The following is a 9,485-nucleotide window of genomic DNA, read 5'->3' on the forward strand; positions in this document are numbered from 1 at the left end:
CTGAGAATAATGTAAATGTGAAACTATTGCTACCTTAAGATCTCTCTTCCTTAAAGAAAAAGGTCACACACACAAATACATATTGGGCACTGCTCAATTTTAGGCAAGATCATTCACACAGACAGTGAATGTCCATAATTAATTCAAAAGGAAAAACAAAACTTCGTTGGTGGATTGGTTGAAGTAAGGGCCACTTATGCCCTGGGAGGTGTGATGGTTAATCTCAGGTTTTTGTTGTTGTTTTGTTTGTTTGTTTTTTTTAATGACAATCAGTCTGCTTTATTGTCATCAACAGACCAGCCACCATTGAAAAGGGATGCTGATGCTGGTACAAATCCCACCATCAAAGCAAATTGAAGACCCTGGTGGCTTCAGTGACATGATGCTGAATAAGTCAGGGTGATGCTGCTGCTCGAAGCTCGAACCTCTCAATTCATGTTCTTGACAAAGTCCTTGCCTCTCTTGATGGAGGCTTTTAGCTCAGGGATGACCTTGGCGATCATTTTCTCTTCAAACGGAGTGATTTTGCCAGTGCCCAGGTTCTTCTCCAGGTCTGTTTCCTCCAAACAGCAAGGCTGTGGAGAAGTAAGTGTACTCCATCTCTTTGGACTGAACAAAATAACACTCAGAGACACCTTCCTTCCCATTCATGCTGTCCAAGGAAGAAAACAAAACAGATTCCAGTGTAAGCCATGGACAGAGTGGCAGAACCTGCTCCAGCTTTGGCCTTAATGACTTCTGTTTCAGGCTCCTGTATCTTCCTGGGTCTTCCTGGTGAGTGAGGTCAGCTGGTCTTGAGGAAAGTCAACCTTGAGGGTACACTGAGAGATCAAGGGGATGATGGTTTTCCCAGCGTGGCCACCAATGACAGGCACATTGACCTGAGAAGGATCCAAACCCTTCAGCTATGCCACAAATGCTCTCGATTTGACAATGTCAAAGGTTGTCAACAGAAAATTGTCGGGGTTGTACATGCCATGCTTTTTGGAAACTTCTGCTGTGATGGGGATGGTGGAATTAACTGGGTTGGCAATGATGCAGATCATGGCTTCAGGACAGTGCGCAAGCAGCCATCAAGGTGGCCACAATGGTAACTTTGGTGTTGAATAGGTCATCCCATGTCATCCCTGGCTTTCTGGGCACTCCAGCTGGGATCACCACCTTTCAGGCAGTCTGGCAACTGTTCATGTCCTAGGTAGCCTTTCATATTCACTCTGGTCTGAATGTGACTCAGATCCAGTGCCACACCAGGTGTGTGAGCAATATTGTAGGTCAGGCATCTCACTAGGGGACTGTTCTTCAGGAGTGAAAGGGGCTACCTAATGCCCCCAGAAGCTCCCAGCACTGCTACTTGGGGTGGGCGGGGCATGGACCTACAGGCGGAGGAGCTAATAGCGGACAAATCTAATCTCAGTTTTTAGCTTGATGAGCTCTAGAGTCATCTGAGAGATAGGGGACATGCCCATCTTGATTAAGTTTAGTGTGGTGGCAAGACCTATCTATTCTGTGTTTGGCACTAGTCCCTGGGCTGCAGTCCTGGACAATTTGGGCTGAGCACAAGTATTCATTATTCTCTGCTTCTTGAATATGGGTGCAATGTGACCAGTAGCTTCAAACTCCTGCTGCTGTGACTGCCACACATTATGGGTTGTCTCCCTGAACTGCAAAACAAAAACCCTTTCCTCCTTGAGTTATTTTTTCTTTTCTTTTTCTCATGCATTAGATAATTGCAACAGGAAAAGAAACTAAGACAGAAGATGAGAGCTATCAGTGCAATGGGAGAAGTTCAGACTAATCTCTTGTGACCTCCGATGGTAAAGCAAGGGCATATGTGCAATTGTTCTGTAGGTAATGGCTTGATTTAAGAGCGGCAGCAGTCTCTTCCAGTTAGAGCTGACCAAAGCAGACTGGGCTTTTTTGTTTGTTTGAGTGTGAGTTTCCTATACTGAAGGTCTAAACTCAGTCTAGTCTTCACTTCCCTGGGGCAGCAAAAGGGATTTGGTAACTCTGGGGTTTCTCACTCGCCTCTCAGAGCTTACATGCATGGATCTGTGAACAGTATACTGGAAAGAGAGCTTAATTTTTGTTAGAGTCAGGAAACTTCTACGTAATCATTTTGGAGATGGAACTGAGGCATGGAGAGGTGAAAACTGAGGCACAGTTACATGGCCAATGGGAACATAATCTCGATGGCATTATGCTCCAATATTAGAACCATGGTTCTCTTCATTTCTTCATTTTCTTTTTCTTTTTAGTGTCTTTGGTTGCTGAGTTGGTAATAAACACCACATACTTGAACTGTGTATTTTGCATTTTTTTTTTCCTTTTTGAGACAGTTTCTCACTGTGTAGCTCTGGCTGTCCTTAAACCCACTATGTAGACCAGGTAAGCCTTGAACTCACAAGTTCAGAGATTAAAGGTGTGTGCCACCACTCCCCGGCTGAGATTTTTTTTTTAAATCCTATCCTCTCTTTCTCTCCCTTCCCTCTATCATTTCTTCCTGTCTCTATTCCTTTTCTCTCCCTTCTTCTTTCTCTCCATTCCCCTTTCCTTTCTTTTTCTCCCCTCCCTGTTCTACCCCTTCTTCTCTCTTCTATCTCTCTTCCCCTCCTTTTTTCCCCCCTCATCTTCTTCCATTAATGTTTTTTAGAGCTCATCATGGATGCTCTCTCGGAGAATAGATATTCTAAGTAGGTTGAAGTAGAAACTTAGGCTAGTTCTGGGCTGACACAGTCTTTCAGCCACTGTTCCTAAGTCCTTCATACTGTGGCAGAGTCTTTCTGTGGGAAACTATTCTGCTGAGTCTGGTTCACTAACCTGCTCTCTGAAAGCTGGTTCTGAAAAGACTTGAGTTTGTAACAGAGGCACATTCATTAGATTTCTTGATGCTTTGAAAAACACAAAACCATAAAGGATTCTTAGAAATCTTGTAACAAAGGCCCCTGTTTAGTTTGAACTCAGAATTTCTTAACATTTGAGCATTAAACAAGGAGAACCCAATTTATACCTATACATGTTTCCCATTCCTTCTATAGTAAACACTGATAAATATTATCCTATGAAATCCTATTACATGGTTTTGGTGCCCTGGAAAGTAGCAGAAAACGGTTTGATGTCCTGATTTCTTCCAGATGCTCTTTCTCTCAGTGGTTCCCTTCTCTCCCATTTTACAAGCTAAGGGGAAGATACCAAATGTAAGCTTTGCACATCCTGTACATGCACCATCCTCCACTGGGTTGGTCCTCTTTAAAGGGACTAAAGCTTTTCTCTCATGACTCACCTTGCTATTTTCCTCTTGGAAGCCTGTTATATGTAATACAACTTCCTTTGCCAGAGGTATAGAACGCTTATGTATGAGGTCTATATATTTCCTCATTAAGAATTTTCTAGGAATGCTTTCCAAGAATCCTGAACCTATTCGCAGCAGTGTATTTTAAAGGCAAGGTAAATCCACTCTAGAATTAAAAACTACTTGATTAACTAAGAAAGAGTTTAGAAGCATATAACAACTCATTATACCACATGTCAATGTTTGTACCAGGAGAAGTAAGTACTGGAAGAATCCCCGGCGCCCAAGTGAGGCCAGTCATGGTAACACAAGTCAGGACAGCAGGACGATAAGATCAAACTCCATAATCTGACCTACAATAGGGTGAATAAATATGACAGCATGATTGTCTTGTCTTTCATGGGCAGTAATTGGTCTGGTGACCCTGAGACAGTAAAGGGCAACATCGGAGTAAAATGAAAAGGGGCTGACAGCCCACTGTGTTTCATATCCATCTACGCAATTTCTCATTTAACCCTCATAATAAAGCTGAGAGAAACATTGTGGTTTCTTCACTGTCTAAATGAGGGACCTGCATTGTCTAAATGAAGGGTCTGAAATATAAAGAAACTGAGTTGTTTTTTTTTTTTTAATCACCTAATTACTTCACTTTGAACTTGGTATTCAAATTTGGGTGCTTTGAATTTTAGTGGCGGTTCCAGGAGCTCTTCAGAAAAGGGGAGACAAGCAAAGTTTGACTGAAATAATCATTTCAGTATTTACACAGCCTGTGCCCTAGCCAGGTGAAGGCAGCAAATAAATTCTTGCATGGGAAAGAGACAAATTTTAGATGGAAATACAGCTTCGACCCCTATCTGGGTCCTTCGGGAAGCAAAGTAACAAAGGAGGGCAATTTGGGCTTTCCAAGGTGCTTAGGAAGTGAATGGATTGGTGGACAGGTGTTCCCTATTATGTTCATGCCACAGAATATGAGGGGCCAGGGTCAAGGCTACAGGGCAGGCAACACTACTGGTTTGTGTCAGTGTGAGAGCAAAGGGTGCAGGGATTGGCTGTGACTGAAGTGTCAATAGTTAGAGCAGTTATCACAACTTCAGAAGAGATCAACACCTACTGTACAAAAGGATTTAAAAAAAATCCAATAAATAAAGCTAAATGGAGCTGCTATACTGAACGATGGCATACAGCCATGGCTTACTGGCAACGTAGAACATCATTGCATAATAGCTGAACACAACCAGCTTGCTGTGCCGGCAGCATGAGGCCTAGCCTGCAGAGAGCCAGAGAAAGATTTTGAAGTGATGGAACAAGTGACATGATTTGCAGGTGCTTTTATGGAGCATGTTATGGGTTGGTGACTTATCCAGGAGGTGGGAAAAGCTTGACCCCAGGCCAGCAATTCTGCTACTAATTTTGACTTGGGAAAGAAGCCAGGAGGGGTGGGGACATGGTCTAGAATCCACAGGTAGCTTCTGATTTGTCTCTTAACAGGGAATGTAAGAGAAAACTTAGTAAGCCTCTAATATAGCATTTGTGTATTCATCTGTAACAGACAAATGTCTCATGATAGGATTATTTAGCTTAATCATCTCTGTGTGTGTGTGTGTGTGTGTGTGTCTTTCTCTTCCTCTCTCTGCCTCGTGTGTGTGTGTGTGTGTGTGTGTGTGTGTGTGTGTGTGTGTGTTTCCAAATATGCTTACAGGGATGGTTTCCATCAACTCCTGGGCTATAGCTGCTGTGCCATGCCAGGAATGGGAAGAGGGGAGCGTGGACCACATTCTTTACCTCAAAAGGAGAAGGAATGAGCTCATACTTTAAAACCTGTCCCCCACCCCCTGCCACCGTTTCTCTGCCTTCCTTTGATTTTTTTTTTTTTTTTTTTTTTTTTGTTGCCCATCATGAAAAACACTGTTTTAATTTTAAGAAGCAAAACAAAATGGGAGCTATTTTTAAAATGAAATATTAAATATGAGAGTGACAGAAGCTCTTTTTTTTCTTTTTAAATTAGAACAGAGAGCCGGTGTGTGGATGTCGGAAATAGGTGAAGCTTGAGCTCTCCCTACAGGCTTCTGTTACAGTAGCTGTCTGAGAGGAATGGCAGAGACTAAAGAATCATCATGAAGCATCCACTGATGAGTGATTTCCTCTGTCCAAGACAAAGTCACAAGCTGCTAGTGACACATTGCCACACTTTTGAGTCACAGGATCTTCTTTTCCTGTAGTGGCCCTCAGTTCTTTATTGGAAAATAAAAGGAGAATAATGATTAAAAAAAAAAAAAACCCCACAATAACACAACTCAGAGCTACCAAGGCTGCTTTCTACCGTGTTGCTGTCTCCCCAGGCATGCTTTGAGAGGAAGGATTACATTGGACTTCCCCAGCCTAGGCTGGGCTCCATATCCACTCCAGATGGGATTTCTGTGGAATAATCCCCCAAGAGCAGAAGTCCTCATTAAGAAACAAACATTCAGCAAAGTTGCTAACCAGAAGGCTCATACCCTAAACCCAAAGGCAAAACTGCCCCTAGGAATTCACCACTACAGCATCAGTCACACATGGGATCAGAATAATAACTCATATTAGCCATCAGTAGCAAGAATGATCAATAACAAGTTATCAGTGCTTGGTTATTTGTTGCCTGTTGCACATTTTTCTGCCTCACCTTCCTGGGTCTTCTCAACAAGGTACACAAGGGTGTGCGATAATCCTCTTTCACAGATGAACAGCAATCACATTCCAAAATTAAGCCCTTGCCCAGGGTTGTCCAGCAAGTGAGACCTGGAGGCAGGGCTCAAATCCAAGGCCTTGACTATTAAACAACTGGCTAAACCAAACTGTCTTTGTTAACCTCTTGCTGTGCTGCCTCTGCTTTGTGACTTAAGGGGATGCTTATAGGTATCTGTGATGTAAAAGCAACTGTCACTTCCATGAGCTTCTCTGTTCTTCCACAAGTGCATGATCGCTCATAGAAAGCTCCAAATAGACAAAGTGCTCAGTAGGCTCATCACACACGACTAAGAAGAACATGGCTGGTGAGGAGCACATGAGGGAGGATCCCAGGGGATGGATGTGTTCGATAAAGAATGAAGATTGTACTTTTTTATACTGTCCTCTCGGGGGTTCAGGAGATGTTGTGGGAGAGGGGGTGGAAAGAAAACAAGGAGAATGGCTATGAACTAACATCTTCCAGGCAAAGCGTGGCCATTCAAAATCCCACAAGCTTATAGCAAGTGCAAATGCCCGCATCAGGTTTGCACAAGAATGAGTCTATCATGGATGGAAGAGAGGGACTCTGGGGTCCTACTCATCATTCCTGAACATAGATTCAGGGATAGCAAAGATTACTGCCTTCAGTGGTGTACCCATTGTTGGTGCTATGATACAACAGGTAGTTTCTGTCCAATAGTCACACAGATAGCCCTGGTTAAACTAAATGACTCACAAAAGAAAATCAAAAGTTATGAATCATGGAAAAGTATGTTGGAGGCCATGGGGGCAGTGTTGATAGTGACCACTGGTAGTTGAGGAAGCAGAGTAAGCAGAATATATTAGATACAAGGATGAAATTGTCAAATGGCAAAATTAACAACACTTGAAAAAATGAAAAAGATAAAGTGGTGAGAAGAAAGCACTAAACACAACAGAACACATGGCTACCACCACTACTGAATGAGCCAAAGAAACACATACTATTGGTAGGAGAGTCAGTGTGGGGATGCTCTGAACTGAGCAACAGCAGAAAGCAGACAAGGAGAGCTTCGTTTGGGTTTTTAAGGGTTAGAAATTACGGGAGGGATTTGAGATTCATGCATTTTACAAATATTCCTTGAGAACTCTGGATAAAAACATTAAGTGTTTCAAGCCTCTTGGTGTTAGGGATTGAGAGAGGCAGATGAATAAGCAATGGAATGTCTGTTGTGGGTGCTGTGATGGAAAGTGTACAAGGCACAGTGTGGGCAAAGATAGACAAGTAGCTATCTTGAGGTCACTATAGAAGAGGCAACAGTCTAATGGGATCTTGAAGGATGAGGCAGCTTTTGCCCAATGAAATACAAGGAGAGCTTGGAGAAGAATGGCATCTTGGGAGGAAACAGGAGGTGCAAAGGCATTAAGGCTGGAGTCTCTGGGGATTTGTGAGTAGGTTTGAACAGATGGCTGAAACAGTGGGGTCAAAGAGGCTCTGGAGAGATGTAATCCCAGAGAAGCTGGAAGGGTCTGGATGCTTTAACAGCGATGCTGAGAATTTGGATCACATTCTGTTTGAAAAATACTTACATTTTATAAGTCTCCCTTGAAGTGATATGGCATGAGTTAAGGAGGTTGACACTCAAGGCAGGAGGATAAGGTAGGGAGCAATGTGATGGATTGCCAAAATAAAGAAGAGAAACCAATGAAGAAAGGAAGGAAGTAGAGAAGGGAGAGTCCAGGACTGTCGGGCTGGAAGTGGCCTTGTGCCAGGTATTGAAATTAGCAGTGAGTGTGGGATTAAGATACATAGGATGACTCTGACATTTCATATGGAAAAAAAACTGGCTAGTTTTACAGAATGGTTAAATTATACAATGGTTAATCTCATACAATGGTAAAATTTCCACTTTTGTACTGTTTCATTCATTAAAGCGACCATATTCTTTAAACCTATCTATGTCTCATGGAATTAGAATTTTAATGCTTATCAGTATGTCAGTGATCCTCTAATCCTAAAATCCCCCTGGACTGCCCCATCTTGTAGTTAAATCATTTAAATGTGAGACTATTCATCTAGAGGAACATACATTAGATGCAGGGCTATGAGGTGACCAGGTGTTCCTCACATAAGGGCCACATGCTTACATTTCTGCTTGGGCTCATTTCCAGGAAAACTACTTACATTCAGATCATTTTGTGTCCCTTTTAATTCAGTTGCCAGAACCTTTATATTAGCAGAGTTAGCATTCAATGCCCTGATTGGCTCAATCAAATGAATAAAAGCATCTCTGCTCTGTGAGAAGAAGTTTGCCTCATCTTTCAGTACTTGGTCCTGTATTGCAGCTAGCATACTGTTCATTCATATCCTTATTGATGTTGAGTGGGAGGACAGATTGCAAATAAATGTATTAACAATTGATTTCTTTCTAGTCAAGAATATAACTCTTTATGTTTTCCATTTATGGCCAACATTGGAATGACTCTGAGATTTTTGTAAGTTTAGGATAAAACAAACCAAGAGAACTTTTTCTTAAGCCTTAGAAAATATTTCTTCTGGAAAACAATTAGAAGCATCATGGGAATTGTAAAATCCTTCCCAAGGCCATGTTTATCTTTGTGTGAATGCCTTCTTACTAAAAGCACTTGCTACATATTTTGCTTTCCTGGCTTCTCCAGTTCCCAGAACTCTTTGCTCAGAGATTACTTTGACAATTCAGTTGTGCATTCTCCTCTTCACCTCCAGTTCAAATGGTTTTGTTTGAATAAGTTTTTGAAAAATGGAAAAGAAAGTTATGAAAAGATACCAACTCAATCCTGAACATACACAATTGTAAAAGATCTAATAATATATTACTAATAACTTAGCTCAGTGTACCTTACTGGCCTAGCTTACATGAGGCATTGAGTTTGAACCACAGCCCTGTTAACCAATCAAATCAAACTGTAGTGGAAATACCAACTAGCGAAGAATCAAGCAGATGACTCAGAGAGTGGAAGAACTCAACTTTATTCACATAGGTTTGAACCTAAACTAATGCTTTACAAATTACAGCTTCTAGACACAGTTTCCTACAGCTTTTATAGGTTGGAAAATAGTGCTGAAATCCCTGTCTACCTGACCATCTGCAGATGGTCTTTGAGTCCCATGGGCATCAAAGGAAATTTCCATCACACTTAGACATATTTACAGGCATATACATTGGAGGCTGGCAGTTAAAAATATTCCTTCCTTGGCAAACAGGATCTGTGATTTGAAGGGATAGCTGTGAGGATCATTTCTTCAGGCAGTTTCTTGCAGCATTTGCCTTCCCAAGATAAGAAGGGGCTCTAAGAAGCTGGCGGGACTTGGCACGCCTAATTCAATATATAGCCCATCCTTTAATAAGCCTCTTAGTTATAAGCATGCTACAGGGAAAGCACACAGTCTAGCTTGAGTAAGAGTAAAAGAAAAGCAGTCTTTGATAAAGCAGGATTGCTGACTTGCTGCTGAGTCAGGCCGGGACTTGGCAAC

The 9,485-nt window shown here is 42.0% G+C and overlaps 1 pseudogene; it reads right to left on the reverse strand.

The window, feature by feature from the left end:
- Positions 1–428: 428 nt before the first annotated feature.
- On the reverse strand, positions 429–1,369 carry LOC118586246 (annotated as a pseudogene).
- Positions 1,370–9,485: the final 8,116 nt, after the last annotated feature.

Source organism: Onychomys torridus, chromosome 6 (genome assembly GCF_903995425.1).
Source record: "Onychomys torridus chromosome 6, mOncTor1.1, whole genome shotgun sequence".
Classification (NCBI taxonomy): Eukaryota; Metazoa; Chordata; class Mammalia; order Rodentia; family Cricetidae; genus Onychomys; species Onychomys torridus.